Source organism: Copadichromis virginalis, linkage group LG11, assembly GCF_057382275.1.
Source record: "Copadichromis virginalis isolate Kocher_CV1m ecotype Utaka linkage group LG11, C_Virginalis_male_GT1.1, whole genome shotgun sequence".
Taxonomy (NCBI): Eukaryota; Metazoa; Chordata; class Actinopteri; order Cichliformes; family Cichlidae; genus Copadichromis; species Copadichromis virginalis.
In genome coordinates, this window is record NC_140628.1 from 5,238,450 (window position 1) to 5,263,586 (window position 25,137).

General features: G+C 39.7%; 1 protein-coding gene across 4 annotated transcripts in view; it reads right to left on the reverse strand.

Annotated features, from left to right (window-relative positions):
- Positions 1-5,341, reverse strand: part of tsnare1 (T-SNARE Domain Containing 1) — a 274,342-nt gene extending 269,001 nt beyond the window's left edge. For all 4 annotated transcript variants that reach the window (XM_085472891.1, XM_085472888.1, XM_085472889.1 and 1 more), the window contains exon 1: positions 5,247-5,341. The gene's annotated coding sequence lies outside the window, so the exon portion shown is untranslated. The remainder of the gene's footprint in view (positions 1-5,246) is intronic.
- Positions 5,342-25,137: the final 19,796 nt, after the last annotated feature.

Here is a 25,137-nt window from a genome sequence, read left to right on the forward strand (position 1 = left end):
ATATTGCTGTAACTGAGGACTGGGGACTGAAAGCATACTCCTGTTCAGCAGTGATGAGGTGGTCCAGAAACAGATTGCACTGTGGGTGTTGGGATATGCAGTAACAGTCTGATCTGTAGTACATCCTACCTGGATCTTACAAGTCTTAAAGGCTCTACCACATACATCTCGTTACTTAATTCAGCTCTTAGTTTTGCATCACTTATCCAGACCTGGATTATGATCGTAGCAAGCATAGCCTGCACAATCTCCTCCCACATAACTTCCACCCAACCTGAAGCATTGCCAGCATCAGAGTGCCATGTTTTCCCAGATGGATGTGAGAGAGTGGGATTTTCATCAGATACCTAAAGTACCAGAGCTTGTGATGACAGAATTTTATTTAAGCTTATTGTCACTTCTTGAGTCAAAAAACACACAATATCATGACCATATAGGCAGGTCTTAGGCCACTGAATTCTCTAAGAACATTAAGACATTTAAGAAATGCACTCATCCCTTATCCAACATACAGTACATATATATGTGCACATGTTGTTATATACATTCAAACATACATACTGACATACAAGCAACAATGTGAACCACAGAAAAATGTTTAAGTAAATCTATAAGAACAACTTTCTAGCAGTTAATTAAAGTGAATGAAGTGATGACCTGTTTAGGAGCTACAACCTCAAAAGTGTGATCGCCTCTGGAATTAAAATGTGTCTTACAGTTAAACGGCCGTGGTCAGGTGATTAGAAGGATTAGACTGCTGAAATACCATTCCTGCCTCTCATGAAATGCTTGCTATGGGATTAATAAAACTGCAAAGTAAATTCTGAATTTCACTGAAACCCAGTGAAGGGTACCATAAGCAAGGGGGATAGGTTATTGCTTGCTAGTTTTTGCTAAAACATTATAACTGTTGCATTCTGAACCAGTTCAGGTGCAAGGAGGCTTGAGTGGTAATCATGAAAAGTGAGTTACAATACTGCATGGGAGAAAATGAAAATGTACTAAAAGGTCCAAGGTGTAGAGGTTTGTTTGTTTTTTGTATTTTACAATATTTCTTAGATGAAAGAAATGTGAAAAATGTGCATATATCTGAAAAATATGATGTGGTACAAATGTTCCAAGCAGGGTTTACTTGAGTTTTTGAGTTTTGGTAAGTAAAAATGTTATGTTTAAAGGTCTGTGGCTAGCAGGTATGGTCGTCTCTGTATTGTACCCATAGACTGGATGCAAACTCTTAATCTAGTTATCTAGCATTAGCTGATAACTAGTACTCCAACTTTTGATTCAAACAGTCTTTTCGGCACATTACAAAACCAAAAGCTGATGTCAGGGTCACTAGATCCTTGTTTTATATACAGTCTATGGTTACAGGCTGTTTCCTAAAACCTATTAAAAATGTATTAAAAAACACAGAATAACCCAATGCTCAGGCTGGTGGGGGAGAGAGAGTGATTTTCTGTTTAGAAATACATCAGATTTTAGTCAGCAAACCATTCTGTCCATTTTTTTGTTTGTTTTTTTTGGCAGAACTTGTCAGTAAATATGGAGGAAAATATAAATAAACAGTTGTTTACTGTTACCTGCATGATAGCCAGTGGACAATAGATCTACCCTTTCACTGTTGGGATAATCTCGCAATGACAAACAACAGCTAATTATTTACGCACTGGGGCTGTAACTGTTATGTCAAGGCATGATCATGTATTTGTGCAGATACCACAGCAGATGGCAGTTCTGAATAGGAGCCATATGTAAACATTACAAATGAAATGGAGATTTAAGCTGTCATGTCATGCTGACACAGCTGAATTTCTGGGTGTGTTTTAGTTCAGATTTCATCCTTTACATCAGATGAGTCAATATACTGTATTCATTTTGACAGGAATTGCGATAGTTACTGCAGTCATTGGGTATTTTTAACCCCCTTGCTTATTTTGCATATAATTCAACTCAAGCTCACATAATTATTGAGTCCAACAGAACATTTGTTCTAGACTAGTAGAGTATTCTTCCAAACTAGTATAGTGACCTTGACCTTTAGTTACTTGTATTATGATATTACACTGCCCGAATTTTACAGTAGATTAATTTGAACAGGAGACAGGCATGAAACTTAAAATGAGCTTTTGATATTGATAGTTCAGAGATAAATGTTGTCCAGAAATCCAAAATCATCAAAGAACAATGCAAGGCAATCCAAATACCAAAAATCACTAGGAATGCAAATACAAAAAGCACAGGGAACATAGGGCGAGGAGATACACAAGTAAGTCAATGACACAACAAGTCAGTCATGGAACAGGAAAAAGGTGGGGGGTGGGGATCGGGGGTTAAGGGTAAATGGACACAAACAGAACTAACCAGTTATATCCTAAAAGTAATCAGAAAACTAAACTGAGACTTTCGGACTTTATGGGTAAAGAACTACAGAAGGAACACAAACAAAAAAGTAAATTCAACTTCAGAAATATCAGTCTGCTCACTTCAGTAGCAGAGGGGGTGTTACCAGTTTAAGCTGCTTTGATTAAATTAACAACAGATTCAATACAGGGGCAACAATGAGACAACACCCAAAACAAGAATGGTTTTACAGGTGGAGGACACCACAGTCTTTTCTGACTGTTTTTTTTCACACATTTTGCATTTGACTCTAGCTGTGTCAAATTTGTGTTTGGTGCTGGACAGGTGGTGCACAGTAGGTTTTATCAGAGCTGAAAACTGCTACCTACTGCTTTTAGATATGAGGCTGGAAAAGCACTGAGACTGAGACTGGACTAAACTGCAATGTTTCAGACCGAAAATCCAAAACAAGAACCATTACAATGCATAAACCCTAAAGGGAACTGCATAATCTATGTTTATTTTCACTTACTCAAGAGAGACAGGATAGGTAACTCATTCAGTTTACTGAAATACTTCCACCTCCACGAGCAACTCAGAGAAAGACTAAATGTAATAATTTGTTTTGATGCATTAACTACCAAAAGTGTTGTCAAGCCATTGGAAGAACAACAGAAATCCACACAGGGGCCTAAATCCCAAAACAAGTTTTCTTCATCTTCATCACTTCATTAAAAAATAGCAGACAGATTAAAATACAGGAAGAAACGGGAGAGTAGATGACAGTAGATGAGACTGAGTCAGCCCAACGATGTGTAGCAGGATGTCAATTGTTCAGTGGTGCATCGTTGTCATATTCTCAAAGGCTTATGTGACATAATTAAAAGTTCCAGAACCTTGAGGGCAGATTGTTTTCTCAGCTACTTTTTTTTTTTAGACCATGCATGCTCTACAGCAGCTTATACAGCAGCAACTCTAAAAAGAAAACTGAAAGTCAGTTTCTCAAAATATAACTCCATGATAAGAGCACTGAACCCATAACACAACTATGATCTAGACCTACCATATAGCCTACCATATAGGAGAGGCTGCTGGTGACATTTTACAGAGCCACCATAGAGAGCATCCTAACGTACGGCATAACATCATGGTATGCAGGGTGCTCAGCTGCAGACAGGAAAGTACTGCAGAGGGGCATCAACACAGCCCAGAAGATCACTGGCTGCTCTCTGCCCAGCCTGGAGGTCACTGCAAACTCCCGGTACCTCAGCAGAGCTGGCAATATCATCAAGGACTACTCTCACCCCAGCAACCAACTGTTTGAACTATTACCGTCAGGCCAACGGTACAGGTCACATAAAACCAGGACAAACAGATTCAGGGATAGCTTCTTTCCCAGAGCTATCACCGCAGTAAATAAGCACAAAAACAATTGAACCTGCTTAGCTATAACATACCGTCACTGCCATTATATTATGCTGCTATTCATACTGTTATTATATTAATGCTGCTATCCTGTATATATCGTACTTACTATTGTTTGAGTACTTGCGATTGTTTTATTGTACTTTTTATATTTTACATTTATATTTATTATTGAATCTTGCACCGAGGGAGTCCAATTTCATTGTACTCTGTACAATGACAATAAAGGCTATTCTATTCTATTCATATGGTGAAAAGACAAGAAAATGATCTCTAATAGTCTTTATGTTCAATATCTCCTTTTTTTGGGGGATACACATATGAGACTTTTATCATCTACAGTATTTCAAATTACTAGCTGGATTAATGTGTCTTTGCTCTTTTGCTAGGAAAGAGTTAGCAAATGTACTACATGATACTTTAGCTGGCATCATGTGTACTACACACACAGCTGTCAGCATGTAAGTCCCATGGTGCCAGCAGGTTTTGCCATTTTTAATGGATTCTTAGAGAGATTCAAAATTCCTCTTAATAACAGGCTTTTTATTATGCTGTTGTGAAATTCCAGCCAGGAGATGCTCGCCCAGTAAATTTGCTAAAGCTATTAGCCATTTCTGTCATTTAGGTGTAAGTATCTGCTGTTTCTAACTCTTTATGTGTGTCTACATGCTAAGCTAAGCTAGCCAGATATAGAGTGTAGCTTCATATTGGGCATGTCATACCACCCTAAAAGATCAAACACTTAAGAAGAAGATAGATATATCTATTTGCAACATAAACCTAAAGTTAATCTACTCCCATAAACACATGTGACATGCTAAATTGCTATGGCAAACTGAGCAAAGTGACCTATCTCCAGGGCGCCTGCCCTTCAGTGTTTTCATATTTAAGTCTAAAGTATAAACACAATATAAAAACATGTTCCAGCCTGAAAAACAGGCCCATTAAAGGGGCTGTCTGGCTCCTTAACATTGTTAAATGATACGAAATTGAATGCTAAAACACTGTCCAAAAAGCAACCGGTTAATTCCCAAACCTACTTTCGCAAGAATAATAAAAATAAGAGCAGGAAACAGGAACTATCCAGGGATGACATGATCACAGACACAACAGATAGCTTTTATCAGAGAGAGCTCTTAAAAGAGAAAGTGAGTATAACTATCACACATCCATCCTTTCTCTGAACATCTCAAAGAATATGGCATCCATACAACGTTACAAGCACACGCTCCTCACTTAGCCTACAGGCACAATATGTTTACAGCAGAAAGATTTCAACAAACATCTGCTCTCTTGTTGTCTGCAGAAAGCAACGAAAAGGCATCTCTGATGGCCTCCCATCCCCCTCATCTTTGTTTCTACTCTCCTCCCTACTAATCTCCTCCCCTCTTCCTCCTGCCTCGGTGTGAGGCTGGAGCATTAAAACAGTCACTACAGGCTGAAAAACGCAGGGTGAAAAGGAGGGATTCCTCCAGTTTTACCTTTGAATGTAGGGATTGATGTGGGCTGTGATTCAGTGATTCAGAGATCCTGCTCTTCCTCAGCTTCGCCTGACAACATCATATGATCCAACCACCTGCTTCGGCTCCCTGGTCATATGATCTGGTTAAGTCTTGGCAAAGAACTGTGGGATTTGTAGTTGAGACCTACTGTGTCGGTTAATACCCTGTATTATGTACCTATACAATAGCTATATGTTCTGAAATCTTCAGCAATTGAAAATCTAAAAGAGTTGTATATGAATTACAGTTTTCATTACAGTTTTAAACATATACAGCACAGATGAAGTGAATATCATTGATGGGTTCTTGCATTCATTTATATGCAGATAATTGGTAACCGCTACAGAACAGAGAAATTATCTACAGAGACCAAAAGAAATCTGAAGATCAGGTCATACATTTTAAAAGTGAGAGTTTAAAATATTTTTTCTTAAAGCAGCTTAGGAGAAAAACAACAACAATTGAAATTTTCACCTGTTCTATTGACCCATCCTAAGTAAATCCAGCCAGCTCTTGTGACTGCTGTGGAGATATACCAGACCTGTCCTAGTTGTGGTTTCAAATCAGACAGTAGGGGTGGTTTCGTTCCTTCCCATCAAGCAATTGTCTTCTTTGGTTCATCCAGATTAGTTGATTCAAAGCCTGATATGCACACTGCCAGAATCTTTTAGAGTGGTGAACCACTCTTCCACAGTAAAGGCAACAAAAAAGCAGGACCTACATGACATATCTGATCAAGAAAGAGAAGTCTCCCTGAAGGCTTTCCATGACTCCAAATCTACTTTATCAGGTTCCTAACAAGGACAGTTTGATATGTGTGAATGTCGTGGTTCTTTTGTTTAACTTTGCGGATGTCTCAGTATGGATCGTGTCATACAGCAGAAAACGGCAAATGGAAAAATGTGAAGAAGCAATTGCATTTGCCAGATGAGCTAACTCCAGCCCCAGACAGAGATCTGTAGGTGTAGATGATCTAAGTGCCCGCTTCCTATGCCTCTGCACAGGTTCCAATTTGATAGAAAAAAAAGCATTGAGATGGAGTTCACCTAAAGTTCAGTCCAAAACAACACCTGGTGTGATAATGGCCATGACTAGGTAATAAGATGTGATTCATGGCTGCCTCAACCTTTGGGGTATCAGACCTCTGCAGTGATTTTGGAAATGTACTAAGAGAAAATATCATATGTGCAGCATGTGAAATAGTATGTATGTATGCGATTTGGTATCTTATTACTGTTTTAAAGTTACACTCAGTAATTTTCATTTTTTTATTAGAAAAAAATACTGTAACCATAAGCATACAGTGGGGCAAAAAAGTATTTAGTCAGCCACCGATTGTGCAAGTTCCCCCACTTAAAATGATGACAGAGGTCAGTAATTTGCACCAGAGGTACACTTCAACTGTGAGAGACAGAATGTGAAAAAAAAATTTGGTCACCTCAAACAAGGAAAATCTCTGGCTCTCACAGACCTGTAACGTCTTCTGTAAGAAGCTTTTCTGTCCCCCACTCGTTACCTGTATGAATGGCACCTGTTTGAACTCATCATCTGTATAAAACACACCTGTCCACAGCCTCAAACAGTCAGACTCCAAACTCCGCCATGGCCAAGACCAAAGAGCTTTCGAAGGACACCAGGAAAAGTATTGTAGACCTGCACCAGACTGGGAAGAGTGAATCTACAATAGGCAAGCAGCTTGGTGTGAAAAAATCAACTGCGGGAGCAATCATCAGAAAATGGAAGACATACAAGACCACTGATAATCTCCCTCGATCTGGGGCTCCACGCAAGATCTCATCCTGTGGGGTCAAAATGATCATGAGAACGGTGAGCAAAGATCCCAGAACCACATGGGGGAACCTGGTGAATGACCTGCAGAGAGCTGGGACCAAAGTAACAAAGGTCACCATCAGTAACACACTACAACGGCAGGGAATCAAATCCCGCAGTGCCAGACGTGTTCCGCTGCTGAAGCCAGTGCATGTCCAGGCCCGTCTGAAGTTTGCCAGAGAGCACATGGATGATACAGCAGAGGATTGGGAGAATGTCATGTGGTCAGATGAAACCAAAGTAGAACTTTTTGGTATAAACTCAACTCGTCGTGTTTGGAGGAAGAAGAATACTGAGTTGCATCCCAAGAACACCATACCTACTGTGAAGCATGGGGGTGGAAACATCATGCTATGGGGCTGTTTTTCTGCCAAGGGGACAGGACGACTGATCCGTGTTAAGGACAGAATGAATGGGGCCATGTATCGTGAGATTTTGAGCCAAAACCTCCTTCCATCAGTGAGAACTTTGAAGATGAAACGAGGCTGGGTCTTCCAACACGACAATGATCCAAAACACACCGCCCGGGCAACAAAGGAGTGGCTCCGTAAGAAGCATTTGAAAGTCCTGGAGTGGCCTAGCCAGTCTCCAGACCTCAACCCCATAGAAAATCTGTGGCGGGAGTTGAAAGTCCGTGTTGCTTGGCGACAGCCCCAAAACATCACTGCTCTCGAGAAGATCTGCATGGAGGAATGGGCCAAAATACCAGCTACTGTGTGTGCAAACCTGGTAAAGACCTATAGTAAACGTTTGACCTCTGTTATTGCCAACAAAGGTTATGTTAAGTATTGAGTTGTATTTTTGTTATTGACCAAATACTTATTTTCCACCCTGATTTACAAATAAATTCTTTACAAATCCTACCATGTGGATTTTTTTTTTCACATTCTGTCTCTCACAGTTGAAGTGTACCTCTGGTGCAAATTACTGACCTCTGTCATCATTTTAGGTGGGGGAACTTGCACAATCGGTGGCTGACTAAATACTTTTTTGCCCCACTGTACATAGATTATTCTGTCAACAAATGGATGCATTCTCATAAACTAATAATTTATCCATTAAAAATACATATATAAATGCACGAGCAGGTTCGCTGTTTGTGAATACAGTGGGCAGGACAGGCATCTCCCTTCTGACTAATGGCGTTTTATGTATGCATGTGCGCACTATGCCAGAGGTAGAAGGCAAGAGAAGTCGTAGCTGTTCAAATTCCCTGAAGGGACATTTCGATTCCTGTCTGCACCTACAAGCCATATGGATAAATATGTTTTATCCTCTGAGAGAGGGGTTACACTTCACCAAAGAAATGACAATGGGAAGGAAAGAGACATCACCACTGGCATCTTAATAAAATGTCATCCTCGTCTTCCTCACCTCAACCATCATCTCCTGAACTTGAAGTCAGGGCTCTAACACATGAAAACATGCATACAAATGCTTATTCATTCCCAACATTGTCACAGTTACTTACTGTTAGCAGATTAGACTGCCACATCCCGTTCCCAGACAGATGACAAAAGGACACTAAACAACAACAATAGCTGTTTATAACTTAATATTATACCAATTAATGTTAGGCTCAAGTGTCTAAAAATAACACTTTTTTCTCTGGTAATAAGTTTGATTACATTCTCACATCATATGAGAGTTTATTCACTAAGCCTCAGAGTTTCACTAACCATGGTGAACAGAGACTAAGAGCAGCAAAAACAGCACCCTGATGAAAAGCTCAGCATATCTTCAATAACTCACCTCAGTATGACTGTTATTGATCAGAAGTGACCATTCTCTGACTCACTGACCCAACTTTAACAGCCTCTTCCAGAGTAAAAGGATGCTTCTCATCTGGCATTGATACCTTAGGTAAATAAAGGGAAAAACTTGGGAGTGGATCTGAATGTGGCCCAAACAGTAGTAGAAACCCCACAGCCATTTTCATTTTTTTGATCTCGCTTGACTCATTAAAACATGTTTGTTCTACAGTACTCGTTCAAACTTGGAGGGGCAAGAAAACAAAACCCAGTTGACAGCAGTCTGCAGTCTACTGACATGCGCTGGATTTGTTACCTTTCAAATCAAATCCCTTGCACAACTTTTATTTTCGTATAAAGAATTTAACCCTAACATTTGTTGTTAACAAAGGGTAGGGTTTTGTAATTTGATATTCACTTCCCTGCAACTGTCATAGTAGGTCAACCGTTTTTGCCTACAGAAAGTTCTCAGTTTTCATTGTAAGCATTACAGTAGCCATACACTTAGGTTCAGAAATGTTTTCAGAGTGATAGAATATTCAGAATTTTGGCTTCACATGAGACACCACAATAGATTTCGAAAGAAACAATAGAGACGCAATTAAAATGCAGACTCTTCGCTCTGATTCAAAGCAATGCACAGCAATGCTGCATGACCTTTGAGGATTGACCAACATTTTCAGTGAAAGTGCCCAATTTTCAGGGGCTCAAATGTAATTAGAGAATTTTCTCCAAAGGTGTTTCATGGAGAGGCTGGGGCTGTTTCTTAATTATTTCTCAATCAGTTAAGCAGGTGAAAGGTCTGGAGTTGATTCCAAGTTTGGCACTTGCATTTGGAAGCTGTTGCTGTGAACATGAAACACAATGTAATGTCAAATAAAATCATTGCTGCTGAAACAAGCCCTTTTTATGGCTTGTTCAAAATGAATATGCCACTGTGATTCTACTTTAGAAACATTAGAAATGGGATTTTACAATACTGCAAGTTTGACTATGCAACACTGCCATTGTTACCTGTTCTATGGTCAGTTAAATCACTGTTCTTCTTGGCTAGCTTGTTGTTAGCTTTTTGTTTTGAGTATAGCACAAATGTCCATTAACAAAAAAAAATTTTCTTTCTTTTTTCTTACAACAGACGCCTGTTGTAACTTTTTAATGCAGGTAGTATAATAATTCATACCATCAATGTAACCAATGTTACATTACTACATTATAAAAAATTAGCTCAATTACAGTAACATCTCTTTGGAACATGTTACATGCAACACTGAAAATAATGAATGGTCCATAAAAAGAGTAATTTGGGACTACACTGACGGATAGCAACTGTTGCTTTTTGGCAAGTATGAAAAGGTGTGACAACGCCTAGATCATCTTTTGCTTGTACAGTCTTGGAAAAAATTATTTGAACCCCTGCTGATTTTTAATTTAGTCTATAAGTGAACTGATTTTGTAAGTTTGCCCACTAACAAACAAATTATCAGTCTATAAAAAAAATCCAGAAAAATGCATTTCAAAAAGGTTATAAACTTATTTCATTTAATAATCTGATTTTTTTTTTTGAAAATGCAAATAAGTATTTGATCAATCAGCGAGATTTATGGCTTCCACCACAAAACATAGAGAGGATCTGCAAAATGGCGTGGGACAACATCCCCCCTGAGATGTGTGCAAAATATTTAGCCAAATACAAGACACAGCTGACCTCTGTGGTTCCCAACAAATGTTTTGCGACCAAGTGCTAAAGCACATTTTGCAAAGGGATCAAATACTTATTTTTGTTTATGAAAATGGGAATTAATTTATAACTTTTTTGAAATACATTTTTCTGGATTTTTTTTATAGACTGATAATTTGTTTGTTAGTGGGCAAACTTACAAAATCAGTAGGGGTTCGAATAATTTTTTCCTGACTGTGTGATCTTTTATCATTGTATCAGAATACACCCTCAGTCTGGGCATCTTCTGCTGCTAATTTTGCCTTGACAGGTCCCTGAATAATAATTGCTGCAGTCCAACAAATAAACTTATTATGAAGAACAGCTATGCCCCCCACCCTTCTCCAAGTTACGTAGAAAATATGCTTATTTTACTCTGTCATGACAACTATAATGAATTTTGTACAGCTCAAGGTTAATCAGATTACACTTTCATATCTTAGTGTGAAGTTGGGAAAAAAATAGTCAATAGTCATTCTGACTAGTGATGGGTCGGTCACGAACGAAATGGCTCTTAGAGCCGGATCTTTGAAGTGAACAATGCGAGCCGGCTCCTTATTGGGAGCTGTGGGGTTTGTTTGTTTTTTTTCTTTCTCCTGCCCTCACTTTCACTTTTTTTCACTTCACGCTGCAAGTCACCCTTGTGTTTGCGCTGAGCAGAGACGGCAAACAGAGCCTTGCGTTTGCGCCCCTCCCCCCTCTGCTCAGCGCTGAGCTGAGGGGGCAGGGCGGTAGTTACACTCGCAACAGCAGTAGCACACAACAAGAGCAGGAGGGAGAGGGAAAGAAAGAGAGCCGGTAGCAAAATTCTACATGCTTTTAAACCATTTAAAATTACAATTCATATTTTTACATTTGAATCATATAACAAATGACTAACGGTGTGTTCACACCGAACGCGATGGGCGCGTGAAAAAAGCCCCAAACGCCCCTAACTTGACGCGTGCACATTCGCACCTCTACGCGTGTCCAAGAAAAATCCATCGCGCCCCAAAATATCATATTTTAACGCGCGTGAACCGGAAATGTGGGAGGGATGTGGGAGGAAGTTTTGCAAGACCGGTATCTTTGCAAGATGGCAGGTGTCGAGCTAGCGCTTGAAGAGAGAGTCTCCCTTCTCTATTTACCAGAGGTGGGACCAAGTCATTGTTTTGCAAGTCTCAAGTAAGTCTCAAGTCTTTATCCTCAAGTCTCAAGTCAAGTCTCAAGTAATGTCAGGCAAGTCAGAGTCGAGTCTCAAGTCACTGGTGTAAAAGTCCGAGTCAAGTCACAAGTCTGAAACTTTGAATTTCAAGTCCTTTCGAGTCTTTAAAAAAAAAAACAACGAAAAAATAATGTTGCAGTTATATGCTAAATGTAAATATTAGACCATGTAATTTTAAATCTGTGTTTTTCTCAACACATGACAAAAGTGAACGTAGAAAATATACACAAATTGTGAAATTGCACCTCTTTAGAATGCAGCTCAATTAAACTTAGCTCCAAGAATAATTTTCACCGACAGTTCTGAGATAAGCTGCATGTTATTCTTGGATGCGGTTGTAGGACCAGCTTTAAAATCGCATGACAAAAATATCATACACATTAAAAAAAACTGTATCACCAACGTAGCCTGGACAACATTTGCTAGTTAGATGAAGTCAGCTATCTCATTGTAGCATATTTATATGCATATTTATAATCATACGGTTCTTGGAGTGAGTGCATACACTCATGAAGTTTAGTAACTTCAGGTCACTGCAACAAGCCCAGGTACAGTTTACCGACGGATGGGTGCAGGACCTTGAAATGCACCGTGTAGAACGAAAGACCATCGTACGTATCATAAGTTTACCAGTCTCACAAATTGTCGTCATAAATACACATTCATTAACCGTTTATTAATAGGACCTTTGAGCTCAACGGTAATTAATTAGCAGTGGAAATAATTTCTGGTACCCATCACAGAAATGTAGCAGTGACAATAATACTGTATGCTGTAATCGTACTGGGCAATTAGTGATACAAAAAACCTGTTTTATCCTGTGAATAAAAGTATATGTTTTTGTCAATGTACCATAATAACAGAAGCGAAACGCAATATTGTGTCAGGACAATTCACTATTTATGCACAATAAATAAAGGAGCATAGCGCGACAATTTCTGTTCAGCGCCAGACTTGCTTGTAACCTATATCACTAATTATGTTATGAAAATGACGTATTAACTACTAAAAAACACTGACCTTCGTGTAAATGCTTGGAGCAGACTAACCTGTGAGCTGGAGTGTTCTGGGACGTTATATTTGGTCTTAGAATGGCTGCAATCCAGTCGCGTCTTTGTTACTTCGGAAACATGGCTGAACAATTTCTCTTCAACGACGTAATCCGATAACAACCGATCTCTTTACCCGTCGGCTTCCCGTGGCTGTCATGCGACCGGCTATTGCAGTTAATGATACAACAGCTTCTTGCCATTTTTGTGTTTCTTTTTATCGCTGTGTAACTGATTTTAATTGAAAGCCTGCGTGCGCTAGTACCGCTTGCCACGAGTTCCCAGAATCCTTTGCGGTTCTACCCGTGAATGACGTCACATTTTCAATCTCTATATAATATGCATGTTAAATTTTATATTTGGGGTAAAATATCAAGTCTTTTCAAGTAAACCGGTTCAAGTCCAATTCAAGTCCCAGGTCATTGGTGTAAAAGTCCAAGTCAAGTCACAAGTCTTAGAACATTTTTTCAAGTCAAGTCTAAAGTCATAAAATTAATGACTCGAGTCTGACTCGAGTCCAAGTCATGTGACTCGAGTCCACACCTCTGCTATTTACTGTGGAGAGCAGAGTAGCGGCGTAAAGGACATCCTCGCCGTACCTGGGTCCATCAGGTCCTCCAGAGGCGTGAGCAGTTTGGTGAGTTTCACCACTTGCTCCAGGAGCTGCGCCTGGATGACGGCCGATTCCAGCGCTATCACCGTCATTCACTCGGCCAGTTTGAGGACCTGCTGTCCCGCGTCGGTCCCAGAATCGCCCGCCTAGACACCAATTACAGGCGCTCAATCCCACCTGCAGAGCGCCTGTCCGTCTGCCTGAGGTTAGTAAAAGTATTTAATACGGTAGTCCTTTATTGATACCTGTGCTAATATGCTAAACCATCCATTTATACACTGCTAACATGGATGTGCTATGCTAACAGTGAATGCTGTCGGTGTTTACTGAAAGCAAACTGTGGTACAGAGACGACTGTTTATAGTATTTCTAGTGATACTCAGAAGCTCTCATCAAGCCCCGATTTAATTCGATTTATGCTGTTATCAGTGTTTGAATGATAGCATGGCTGTGGTGTCACATCAATGTATGCGCTCGGTGTTTGCTGATATCAAACTGTAGCATTAGGACCACTGAGTTAACCTTTGTAGTGATACTCACTCCTTTTTATTTAGACCTGGTTTGATTCTGGGATAGTTGAATATTTGTATATAATCCCTGCAGCTGTCAGACTCTATAGCAGGGGTCACAGCCTTTATTAAAACAGAGTTAGATAAAACTGTGAACAGTTTGGTTCATCTCTAGTTACATGGTTCTATCTTGATAAGCTGTCTTATCACAGATTAATTTTTCAAAAATATTAATGATTTAAGGAAGGAAAGGGCTACATGTCAACACACAACTCTTTATTTCTATTAATGTCTTACTTCATTCCTACCTGATTGACATGTTTAGGAATTATGAGTGATTGGCTCACTGTAGTGGCAAAAGTTGCTACCAATCAAATTATGATATGTTAAAGTTAAAATAAAACACAACTGTTTTAGATATCATCTAATATACATTTGGTAATTATCCTTATAATTACAAAATGTTTTATGTAAGATTTAAGTTTTGTGATTTAAATCTGACATCACCAAAGTATTTTGGAATTTGAATAATGTATTTTGTAACTGCAGTACACATAATACTGATTTTGAACAATTTTGTCCAGGTTCCTTGTCACCGCGGACTGCTTCAGCACCAAGCGTTCAGTTACAGAGTCGGTGTGTCAGATCACCCCCCAGGCAGCGACGGCCATCTGGGACTGTCTAGTGGATGACTTCATGGCTGTGCCTTCACCTGGAGACTGGCGGTCCATCACAGAGGGACTCCAGGAGCGCTGGAACTTCCCTCTGTGCTGTGCAGCTCTGGATGGGAAGCACGTCCAGACAAAGGCACCCCATATATCATATAGGAGACACACACATTGATATACACTAAATATTTATTTCATTTCTTTTTTGTGGTGCCCAAATTTATGCACCTGCTTGATTTTGTTTAAATAATTATTGCACACTTTTTGTAAATCCAGTAAACTTCTTTTCACTTCTCAAATATCACTGTGTGTGTCTCCTGTATGATATTTAACTGACATTTTTTTATTGTAACAACCAACGATTTATACAGGAAAATGATGTCTATTAACAAGGTTGCCCAAACTGTTGCATCCCACTGTATCAGTATATTTTGTCATTAGTATAATATGAAATAAATTCTACATGTGTCAAGTCGTGTGCCAACATTTGCTGTGTAGTAGAACTGAGACATTAGTCATTATAAACATTTATTTGAAATAATATTAGAATTCTCAAACAGAAAAACATTAAACATAAATATATAAAATATAAGTATTTACAGAGAGACAGGAATAAAAAGGACCAGCTGCTCTCCAGAGTAGGAACCATGATGAGGAGGAAATGCTCCATTGGAGACTGGTGTGGCTCCAGCTCCACCACCGATGGACCGTCCTGGGACCCGTCCCTCATCTGCCTCGGAGCCGTCCTCCCCTGTGGGCCTGTAAAACAGCACAAAACACAAAGAAATGAGAAGGCTGCTACTAGATTTTAATTTCAACATTGAAAAAAACAAACCAAAAACAGGATATAATCAGATTGGTTGTAGATCTTTAGTAAAGGTGATCACAAGGCAATCCCACCGACTAAAAAGGTATCAGTGCTTGCTCAGGGACTGGGCAGCCAGGAGAAGCAACAGGGGATGCTCTGCTTCAGAATCAGTTGGCTCTATCAATACAGTATTAAATGTTAACAGGTTGAATATAATAATCGTAGCGTAGACAGTGGTCCCTCATTTATTGCAGCAGGGGTTCTCAGAATAACTAGCCCCTGGTCACGCACTTTATACACTGTTTTCCACACACACACATGAACATTGGTCACAGTTCTCACAATTGATTCTCAAAGTGCAAACCTTTGTAGATTGCAAAACGTAAAAGTATTAATATGCCGCGGTTTGTCTTCATCTGCCCGCCACTTTCGTGCGCCTTTTTCCCTCACGGTGCAGGTGTCTATTTCCGAATGAGGCTCATAGTTATGGGTGTTTTTGTGCTGTTTTTTCTATTGGACGTGATGGTTATCAAAACCAAACATGATAAAATTGGCAAGCGCAGGAGATTTGTCAATCAGGCTGCAGAATGCAATGCTGTCCGGTGCAAAAAAAAAAGAAAACGAAAAAAAAAAAAAAAAAGAGGCAGTGACGGATGAACAGCGGGACCACTGTGAGCTGTTTATTAATAAACAATAAAATATATTCTTAAATGACAACATGCCTAAAAGCAGAACGGTATTTGTACGTCAGTGGGAAAATAGCGGTGGCTTGCTAGCTTTTGTGCGGCTTCCCCGGGTCAGTGAAAACTTTAGAGAAAACTTAAGAAAAATGAATGAACTTACCAGGTTGCCCGATCTCTTCACATATCTTCCTCCAAGCTCGTCCTTTATATTCCTGTCTCGGTCCAGAAAGCAGCTGGTGTCGTACGGCTCCGGGTTGTTTGCTACGGCATTGATTAGCCTTCCTTCTATTGAAGAATAAAGGGCTTTGGCTGGATCTGCCCCTTTGAACTAGGTAACAGCCACGTCACCAGGCTCCTGATTGGTTGTCGCGGCGCGATTTGACGCTGGAGTTCAGATTTTTCCAACTCGAGCGGGGGACGCGAAACGCGTGTATGCACAAAATGCAACACATAAACTCACGCGCGTGGTTTTTTTCGCGAGTCAAACGTCTGAAACGCGCTACACTCACGCGCGTTTCAGGCGTTTTGGCGTTTTCGCGAATTTTTCGCGGGAGCCGCAATCGCGGGTCAGCGCGCCTTTCCATTGACTTTACATGTAAGCCTGACGCTCCGCCTGCTTCTATCGCATTCGGTGTGAACACACCGTAAGTATTTTAGAGTTTAGTTTACTTCAGCCATATTTCATATAAATCAGGTATCATACAAACATAAAAATAGCTTCAAATACAGTCATGACAATAAAAGAATATGAATTTAAGGACTTAACAACATTACTACTCATTTAAGATTACCACAAAGTAAAAGATCTCTCAGCAAAATTATGCAACATTTTAGGCACTATTGCCCCGATCAAATCAGTGAGCTGGGATTATTTATTCCAAACATGAACCACTGTTACAGCAACAGACATGGACTACTGGTTCCCCACACAACAACTCAATGTCCACTATGTGAAGGAGCCAAACACATGCCATCTCCTCTCGTTAACTGAGATAAACTGCTGGCATATTGGTTTTACATCTATACTGTCCAGTCTCTCCTGGTGGACATGGCATACAGCAGCATTGTTTAATCTCATTCGAGTCACTGTTAACCTTACCCATCTTTTTAGTCTTCTGAGAGCACTGAAGCATCTTTTAGCCTCAGTACATGCGTTTTATCCTCGGATTACAATTATTATTCTGTGCTTGATATGTGCCTCACATTTGGCCCTGGCTCTTCCCCTCTAACTGCACTAGGACATATTGCCACCTGATAAAATAACATATTGATCCGTGCCATATAAAAAGTGAGACGTGTCAATTCAGATTCTTTGTCAAATATACACTAATGAATCAATTTACATCAGCAGCCTAACAATTGTCATGATAATAAATACTAGTTAATCTATAGCACCAAATCATCGGTCAGTCACCTGTGACCTCGGCTCTTCACCTCTGTCTGAGCTACAACATGGCAGAGCTGCCTCTGTCACCTGATGAATAACAGTGAGACATTCCAAATACATGCAGTCACACATGTGCTTCAAATACAGTCATGAACCATCAAGTCATCCTCCAGTTTCACCTGTGATCTTGTATCACCATTGCTCTCTGAGCTTTGTGTTGGTTCTTCTGTCACCTGACAAATAGGACATACATGACAATAGAATAAAATGTGGAGCTGCTTCAGTGTTTCCGTCAATTTGTGCAGATCTTGACTCATCAGTAATGTTTGCAGGGTGAGTGCATTTTTAAAACAATTTGTGCAAACTGCACTACAAGGTGGAATATTTGCAAAATCATGACTACCTCATGATATTTTGTCTCAAAAATTAACCTTATGAATATGTCAGTACCATTAGGATGAAATTATTGTGTCACCAACATTTAACGTTAGACATATAATTCTAACAGCCTCTGTAAACTAATATCCTGGCTTGCTCGAGGCTGCCGTTTTCTCTGAGAGTTTCAATCAAAATTAGAAATGCTGCTCTGAGACTGAGATAACTAATAGTGCTGCATGTTGTGCAGTTAGTTTCCAAAACACGTTATTCATGGTTACATACAATTTTAGACTGATGTGGGCCAAAGCCTAGCATAGCCTGTAACGTTATTATGACGGACACATTTTATGAGTGAACTTGGCTTTAAGTGACTTACAGGGTTTCTTTGAAAAATACTTTCTTATATCCAGAGGTAAGATAAGATAAGATAAGATAACCTTTATTAGTCCCACACGTGGGAAATTTGTTTTGTCACAGCAGGAAGTGGACAGTGCAAAAGTTATGAGGCAAAAATTAGAATACAATAAGAATAAATACAGTACACAACTGTACAGAATAGAATAAAATAAAATACTATATACAGTAGAATAAAATAAAATAAATATACAATAAGATAAAAATAGAATACAAATACAAATACTATATACAACTGAGTAAAAATACAACGATGAGGTGGGTCGAGTATCCAAAAATTGTACTCAAGTAAGAGTAGCATTACTTTAAAATATTATTACTCAAGTAAAAGTGAAAAGTAGTCTTCAAAAAAGTTACTCGAGTAAGAGTAAAAAAGTACTTGGTGAAAAGACTACTCAAGTAGCGAGTAACTGTTTAAAATGTCAGATTTATTTTATAAATAAATGCTATCAGACAAACAAAAACAAATAAATATACAAATTTTAGTATTTTCAAAAGGAATATATGTAAAAAGATCAACAAAATAAGGCAAAACAATTCTAATTTCCAGATTTCAGATTTTCACAACATTTTTAAACAAGCTTTTTTTTTTTACCAATACCTGCAGTAAATAATATAAATATATAAACAGTGCAAACTATTTCCAGTGACAAGATATGCTGTAAACTTTATATTCATTTTTGCTCCAAATGGCACAGCAGCCTCAGAGAAAACAGAACGAGGTATCTTCAACGTATGTACATACAAGGCAGCTCAGTTTACCATAAATTTTATGGGTGTGCATTTATTTCTGCATATTTAGCAAAAATGTGCCATTTCTTAACTCTGTGAGGTGATGGTTAAGCTTCAGCAGCAGTTTGCTCTCAAGGTTCTTTCTGTGAAGCTGTAACTGTTTAGCAGTGAACAGGAGTCCTGCATGACTAAGAAGTCCTTCACAAGCTCCAGATGCAGGAAGAGCTGTATTGATTTTGATCGACAGCTTCTTGATGTGAGGAACGCCATGCAATAGATCCACACCTCCAGTGAATGGACATGAAAGGTACCTCTCCAGCCCTGCTTCTGGCTTTCCTGACCCCATGGATCCATCATTTTAGTCGGTTAGGCTGCTGTTTGCGCTGGCCTCATCCAGCTCTGTGTCTAGGTGATGTCTGATGAAATTGAGACCTGTGGAAAGATGTATGGTTTTCAAAAGAATTAGGTCTGGTCATTATAGTGCTGTATACACTGCAAAGCTGCAGATGTTTGGCAAGAAGATTTGATCACACTGGAGATGTTTTTTACTAACTCTTGTAGAACAAAAATCTTGTAAAAACAAAATCTTGTCATTCATATCCCGCACAAACAGTTTGCAATGAATTCCAGATTAAGTTTAAAATAAGAATGCGTGCAAGGCTAAGCAGTGCTAGCCAATAGATCCTCCTGTTTGGCTGTTACTCTGGGAAAAGACGAGAAAGACGGTGATGGAAGCATGACTGGAGCTGCGATGTAGCCTATATAATATTTATATTGTAAGAACGTGATAATTCTGTATATTGTAATAACGTGATATTATATTGTTCAAACGTGAAAGGACTATTGTTAGAACAATATACTTTTCACTTTTCAATTTTTCTTTTGCCTGGGTGGCAGCTCTACGCTTCCGTATCCAAGTATTTTCAATGTGGCCTCACAAAATTATCACGACTACAACAACCATGAAAAGAGTTGGACGGACATTGCTGCTCAATCACAGCTGCCTGGTCAATGTTTTTCATTAGTAATTTAGCAAAGTTGATGGTGTGTGTGTTTGTGTGAGTGAGTGAAAGACAGAGAGGGAGAGCGAGGGACAGATTTTGTATGATAAGCTTCATGTTATGGTCGCACAGTTTGAGCACTCAGGTCGCATCAGAGCATCAGGCCGTATAGTGTGAGACCTGTATTGTGACCTATGAACTTCTAACCCCTGCGATTTAATTGTACAGTTTGAGCAGGAGCTGAATAACGGGACTGAAAAAAATCGCACAGTGTTTGCCCAGCTTAATGCAGACTGTTTAAACTAAACAAGCTGTTGTTTCACGTAATAAACCCTGTCAGCCGCAGTCTTGCCTTCTGTTTTAACAGTTAAAGCAGTAGAGATGTAGTGGAGATGTCAAAGATAGGCACGGCTGTGGCACTGATTCAGTCTTTGAGCACTACGGTCACCCCGGTGTGTCGGCCAGAACACCACTTAAGGCCAAATTGTCCCAGAGTACGAAAGAAGGAGGGAGCTTGAGGTTCCGTTTGAGGCACTTTATTGTCACCACTTAATTCTGGGGCTGTAAACACAGCGGGTGTACATCAGTGTGTGTCTGGGTGTGTGGGTGTGTGTGGTGTGTGTGGTTTCTTGTCATTTACGCACACCTAACATGCCCCAGGAATCAGTGCACCCCCTCCGGACCAACACTGCCCAGCCGCCATTAAACTGCCCACCTTACTAACCGGATGATGTCACTAGAAGGTGGGCTGGCCCAAACTGACAGAAGACGGAACATTACATGAACTTATATAAACTTATAAACACCAGTAAAACTATTATATGAACTTTGGGGCCTTTTATACAAGAGACAAGCTGTTTACATGTGCGTGGAACTCTAGCGTCATTAACCAGGCTAGCTGTTAGCTTATAGCTCACGCTAGCTAACCAGCGAGCAGTTAAAAAGACAGCTGAAGCTGCACAAAACACCCACAAACTTATCTCACTACAACGCGCTGAAAATATGACTCGCAGCTCGAGCTCGACACAGCTGCTGTAACATAAGACTGACATCCAGCTAACCACAGCTAAAAAGATATTTAGAGAAAACTTAGCGTTTCCTCAGGTTACACGAGCTGAGTTGTTTCACGCTGAAAAGTTGTTGTTTTGGCTCTCACTGAAGACACCGACGCTGAAGACATAGCTGTTCTTTTGTACTGCTTTTAAGGGAAACATTCTTTGTATATGAGGCCAAGGGTGTTCATCCTCTTCAGCTCTAGTGTAGACAACTGGCTCTGCAATGTTTTCATGGGTTTCTTCTTTCCGTGTGTCCGCTACTTTGAAACGCTTGGGCCGCTCTGCCCGCCACAGTTTCAAACTGGTCATGTGACTGTATGGCCAGATCTGATTGGTAAAAAAGTTACCGGAAACTCCACTGGCGGCATGTTATCTAATGTGTTAAACTAATTATTTATTAAAAAGTAACGAGTCAAATTTTGCAAATGTAGCGGAGTAAAAGTACAGTTTCTTCTTCACAAATGTACTCAAGTAAAAGTAAAAAGTATCGTGCAAAAAAGGAACTTTAAAAGTACATTTTTTTCAAAAACTTACTCAAGTAAATGTAACGGAGTAAATGTAACTCGTTACTACCCACCTCTGCTTATATCCAGGTTCTTCCTTTTTGCTGCCGTCCTCTCCTCCTGGCAGCAGGCTTGCCGCTGCTAAAGCTAAACAGAGCTCCCTAAAAGGCACAGCCAATCACATTGGCCATATTTGTCACATGACGTAGGACTCCAGTAGAGAACGTAATTTAACTCTTTCTGCGAATGAGACGTCGACAGGTGTTTTTTTTCTTTCTATCGGGTCAGTTTTTCTTTACTCAAAGAGATCAAATTATTGGTGGGGACAATTCAATAATCGCTGGATATTGGTGGGGACATGTCCCTTTCGTCCATGCCAAATCTACGCCCTTGGTGTAGAGCCGGCTCCACAAACAACATGCACGGGCACCTAAGAACTGTCCACCCATCAGTGCAATGGGAAGATAAAACGCAGTCAGTCGAGTGTGATATTAATATTTCTAAATGACAACCTTTCCCTTAATTAAAGATCTGGGTGTTCTTTTTTTTCCCTTTTTTTCCATATTTTAATTTATATTTTATTGTGTTGTGGTTTGCAGTGTTTTGTGTTGTTTCACTTTAAATTTGTTTAAAAGGAGAAAGCTGAAAATTTAAGTAGTTAAAAGTTAAAATGTATGAAATGTAAATAGTTGGTTTCTGTATTTTATAATTTATTTATTACATTTTATGTGGAGTGAATAAATAAAAGTATATTTACAGTGGCCCCTAGAGACAAAGCATGTGCAAACTCCAAAACACAACGGAAGTGCTCCAGGATGCTAGGGGCCGTGTTGAGCTTTTGTTACCTAGTGGCTATACAAGCCAGGAAGTACCAAGGACCGGATTGGGTGTGTGGTAGTAACAGGTAAATGAAGTTTTTTTTTTTTTAATTCTTTGAATATATATATATATATGAGTTTTTGTGTATTAACACAAAAACAATAGACATATGAATTCGATTGTGTAATTTAAGTGATCTAGGTAGCTCTGTTTTGGAAGTTCAGTTAACTCTAGAAATGTGTTTTGGAGTTTGTACGTGTTTCGTCTCTAGGGCCCCCATAAATATTTATATATAAACATACATAAAGAAAACCACGGGGTTTTTTTTTTTACATTACTAATTCCTTTTGTGCATAATTTTATATTGTTGTTGACAATTAATTAATTAAAGCAACAAAACAACCCGAAGAGCCGGTTGGGAGCCGAAAGAGCCGGCTCTTTTTAGTGAGCCGAGCCGAAAGAGCCGGTTCTCTAAAAAGAGCCGGAAATCCCATCACTAATTCTGACTATAAGTTCAAACCAATACAAGCATAGTGTCAATAAGAATATCAAATATCAGCAGCGGCATTAGTATGAACAAATTCCTAATGATACCCATTCTATTTTCCAGTTACTTATTGCAGTTTAAGTCATCCAAGTCCAATGAATAGCTTGAAATGGTATAAAGGTAAGTGGTGAACTGCCAGAGGTTAAAAAAGTTAAGGTTACCCAAAACTAAAAAAATACTGTACATTTCAGAATTATACAAAAACGCCTTTTTTGTGGAAAAAAATGGCTTAACAATTGAAAGCTGTTCTGCAGCAATGGAGGTTGATCAATCCTTGAAAACTGGTGCTAATAGTTTCTACAGGTGTTCCAACTTTTTTCTGGATTACTTATTGGAACACACTGTGGTACCATACCCTTGTGAGCATCAGTTGAACTGTATTGTACTGCAGAAAGTAGTCTATTGCTACAAAAATGGTGAGAAAAAGGCAATTAACGATGAAAGAGAGACAGACCATCATAATACTTAAAAATGTAGGTCTTTCCTACAGAGAAACTGCAAAGAAAGTCAAGGTGAGTACAGTTGCTTCACCATCAAAAGGCCCTCTGAAGTTGGGGCAAACTCTCATTCAGTTGTGACTTTGGGTCTGCCAGAGTTCACAGCTAAGTCCTGTGAGCCATAAGTCCTGTAAGTCCTTTGAGCCACCTATCACTGCGTGACAGGCGGCTCACAGGACAACAGCTTCAAGCACAGCTTAATAGTGGTCACAGTAAGCAAGTTTCAGTTTCAACTGTGAAGAGAAGACTTCAAGCTGCAGGTCTGACAGGACAAGTTGCAGCAAGAATGCCATTGCTAAGATATCAAAATAGGACAAAGAGACTTGCCTGGGCCATGAAACACCGCCACTGGACTACTGACAACTGGAAAAAGGTATTATGGACTGAAGAATCAAACTGTGAAATCTTCAGTTCATCACGCAGGATCTATGTATGCCATCGAGTAGGTGAAAGGATGGTTCCAGAGTGTGTGGCATCAACTATCAAACACGGAGGAGGAAGTGTGATGGTCTGGGGCTCCTTTGCCGGATCCAGGGTCGGTGACTTGTACAGAATGAGAGGCACTCTGAACCAAAACAGCTACCACAGCTGTTAGGTTTTGTATTGTTCATTGTCATTTATGCTTAGAAATATTTACTCATATATGCTTAGAAGTATATAATCATTTGTAGATTGAAAGAATGTCTCATCCTAGGAGGTCTGTAACAACTCTGTGTAGCATGAAGAGGGGGGTGCGTTCACTCCTCTACAGAGTGTTCTGGCATAGATCACACACCTCCTAGGAGAGGTCGTATCTTCTTCTGCAACCACTTTTCCGAGAATACATGGTTCTTTTGTGGTTCGGACTCCTGACATTTCTTTGGAGGTGGAGGAACATCACAGTAATTGCTTAAAGGAGCTTCTTCGACATCTTTAAGAGTTCTAAACAAATGTCTGTCCTCCTCCTGAAAATCGTATGTACGCAAACACGCCTTGCAACTTCTTATCTTGTGCACGTTTTTTATTTTGACAGCGAATTCGCACCTGCGGACCACTTATGTGCAGCCCTGGTTATTTAGCTCGTCATATTGCAGCCACAGAAATTCTTTTGTCCATGATAAAGCTGCACTTTCTTTTTGCCTTATAGTCTGATTTGTCATAACTTTTCCGTTTTGTGGTAAGCTTTTCTTTGGCTGTCACTTCTTCACCCTGACCTGTCTTATTTGCCTCAGCAGAACTAAAATATATATCCTGCTGCTTTTACACACGCACTCACATAACGCTCAGCGATTCTCTGCGCGATCAACCTCTCACATGTTTAAGCTTGCTGCGGGAGATTTCACTTGTCATGTTTGCATAGTAAGCTAACGATTGATAAGACGATGTCAGAGGAATTGGTGCGCAAATTATCATCACTCACCAATCAGTGCTGTCGCTCTCTATACACAGTTTGCGCAAACAAGCGCAAATTCAAATGCGATTTCAATATGTCACATATTGACAGTGGCTCACCGATGCCAATGACATAATTACCCAGCTACATTTGCGAAAGAATGCAAAAGCATTGACATATATTTTTCCTTCCTACGATAGGCCGACGGGCAGGGCAGAGATAGATTTTGGTAGCCCGACTGGAAAAATCGTTAGCCCTGGGACGTCGGGGTAGCGATTTTGCGAGCCCTGTATCTGATTGAGGAATCACTCATCTTTGGAAAAGAGAGTTTAT